The 2,749-nt window shown below is 34.7% G+C and overlaps 1 non-coding gene across 1 annotated transcript; it reads right to left on the bottom strand.

Annotated features, from left to right (window-relative positions):
- Nucleotides 1-357: 357 nt before the first annotated feature.
- On the bottom strand, nt 358-464 carry LOC116874807. Its single transcript, XR_004384067.1, has one exon. It is a non-coding gene; the product is annotated as a U6 spliceosomal RNA (small nuclear RNA).
- Nucleotides 465-2,749: the final 2,285 nt, after the last annotated feature.

The raw sequence follows: 2,749 nt of genomic DNA, 5'->3' as shown, positions 1-2,749 counted from the left end.
AGAACAACTGGACAAAAAAACATTCAGGAGAGCCACAGAATATCTGAGCAACACTGTTGACCTCCTTGATGTAACTGATGCTTATAGAACACCACATCCAACAACTGTAGACTGTGCAGTCTTTACCAGTGCACGTGCTGTATTCATGACAATAGATCACATGCAGGGCCACAAAACAAGTCTCAATAAATTTAATAGGACTTAAATTATACAGAGTGTATTCTCTGACCCAAGAGAATTGAATTGAAATTAATAAAATTTAATTAATAAAATTTAAAATTAATAAAAAAAGAGATCCGGAAAAACCATGAATACCTAGAAATGCAAAACACATTTCTTTCTTCTTTTTTTTTTTTTTTAAACATGCAATGCTTCATGAATTTGCATATCATTCTTGTGCAGGGGCCAAGTTAATCTTCTCTGTGTTGTTCTAATTTTAGTATATGTGCTGCCTAAGTGAGCACATGAAATAGCATATTTCTAAATGATTCATGGGCTTAAGACAAAATCACAAAGGAAATTAGAAAACATTTTGAACTGAATGACAATGAATACAACATGCCAAAGCTTATAAGAGGCAGAGAAAACAGTCTTTAAAAGGACTCTATAAATTTATGCATTTGTATTAGGAAAGAAGAAAGATTTAAAATCAAGGACAAAGGTCCCGCATTAAGAAACTAGGAAAAGAAGAACAGAGTAAGAATAAAGCAAGTAGAAGGAAGGAAATTATAAAGAGAAGAGCATAAGTCATTGAAAGAGAACAGACAATAGAGAAAAGTAACAAATCTAAAAGCTGGTCCTTTAAAGAGATCCACAAAGTTGACAAAATTTTAATGAGACTGATGAAAAAAAGGGAGAGAACACAGGTCGCTAATAGCTGGGATGAGGAGGGATTATCAGTTACAGATCCTTCAAAAATTAAAAGGATAACAAGAAAATACTATCAGCATCTTTTTTTTTTGCCAACATGTTAAAAAACTTAGACAAAATGGACACATTTCTTGGAAAATACAACTTATCAAAAATGACAAAAGAAAAAAATTCTGAATAGCCCTATTACATCTATTAAAGATCAAATTTATTATCAAAAACTATCTCACTGAGATAAATCTAGGTCCCAGTGGTTTCAATGGTGAAGTGTATGAAAAGTCTCATGAAGAAAAATCCTACCTTATACAAATTTTTTCAGAAAATGGAAGTGATCACTGCACAACTTATCCTAAGATGCTAGGATTGCCTTTATATCAAAACATTAAAAAAATTCCAAGAAAGGAAAATTATAGATCAATACTTCTCATAATTATAGATATAAAAATCATGAACAAAATATTAGCTAATGGGCAAAGGGGGTCAAAGAGTACAAACTTCCAGGAATAAAATAAGTCAGTCATGGGGACATAATCTACAGCATGGTGAATGTAGTTAATAATACTGTCTTGCATATTTGGTAGTTGCTATGAGAGAAGATCTTAAAAGTTCTTATCACAAGAAAAATAATTTTTTACAACTATGTATGTGCTTATTGTGGTTTATTGTGTTGATCATTTTGTAATATATACAAACACTGAATCATTATATGGTATAACTGAAACTAATATAATCTCTGTCAATTACACTTTAGTAAAAAATAAATAGCAAATAGAATCCAAAAAGAGGGAAGATACATCATGACTAATTAGAGTTTGTCCTAGGAATATAAGGTTGATTTAACATTTGTGATGAATCAATATAAATCACTATGTTAACAGAACACACTAAAAAATCATCTGATCATTTTAACAGATCATGAAGAAGCATTTGACAAAATTCAACATCCCTTTTATTTTAAAAGATTTTATTTTTTATTTATTTGACAGAGGGTGAGAGAACACAAGCAATGGGTGCAGCAAAGGGAGAGGGAGAAGCAGACTCCCCACAGAGCAGGGAGCCAGAAGTGGGGCCCGATGTGGGGTCCAAGGTGGGGACTGAAACCAGGACTCTGGGATCGCGACCTGAGCTTAAGATAGACAGCTTAACCAAGTGAGCCATCCAGGCACCCCAAAATTCAACATCCTTTAGTGATATAAACTTTCAGTGAACTAGAAATAGTAGGGAATTTCCCCAGATTGATAAAGGGCACCTGCAAGAAACCTTTAGCTGATATGCTTAATAAAGGACTGACTTATTTCCTGCTGGGTTTGGAACAAGGCAGGAATGTGTACTTTTAGCACTTGCTGCCCTACAAAGAGCTTGGCCTTCTGAACTCAGAAGAATGGCATTTGTGTGGTGCCTGGGTGGCTCAGTGGGTTAAGCCTCTGCCTTCGGCTTAGGTCATGATCCCAGGGTCCTATGATTGAGTCTGGCATCAGGCTCTCTGCTCAGCGGGGAGCCTGCTTCTCCCTCTCCCTTTGCCTGACTCTCCTCCTCGGTGTGCTGCCTCTCTCTCAATCTCTCTGTCAAATATATAAATAAAATCTTAAAAAAAAAAAAAAAAGAAAAACCGAAATTAAAAAAAAAAGAACTGTATTTGTAATTATACTTTGCATTTCAGACTACATAAACTTGAGCAGTTTAAACTCTCTGAGGCTGTTTCTGTATCTATGAAGTAAGTATGATAATGTTTGCTTTGGGAGTTCGGTTAAGTGCCTAGAACAACGCCTAACAGCAAAGAGACTAATAAATTTAGGTATTACATTAGTACCGACACAATAGTCTATAACCTCTCTGAATGCAGAAACCATATCTCCTTTATTTATCTCCATCTCTTCAG

This window comes from Lontra canadensis, unplaced genomic scaffold, assembly GCF_010015895.1.
Source record: "Lontra canadensis isolate GAN:19392208 unplaced genomic scaffold, GSC_riverotter_1.0 scaffold38, whole genome shotgun sequence".
Classification (NCBI taxonomy): domain Eukaryota; kingdom Metazoa; phylum Chordata; class Mammalia; order Carnivora; family Mustelidae; genus Lontra; species Lontra canadensis.
The sequence above is the reverse complement of the archived record's forward strand: the minus strand, read 5'-3'. Positions and strand labels throughout refer to the sequence as shown.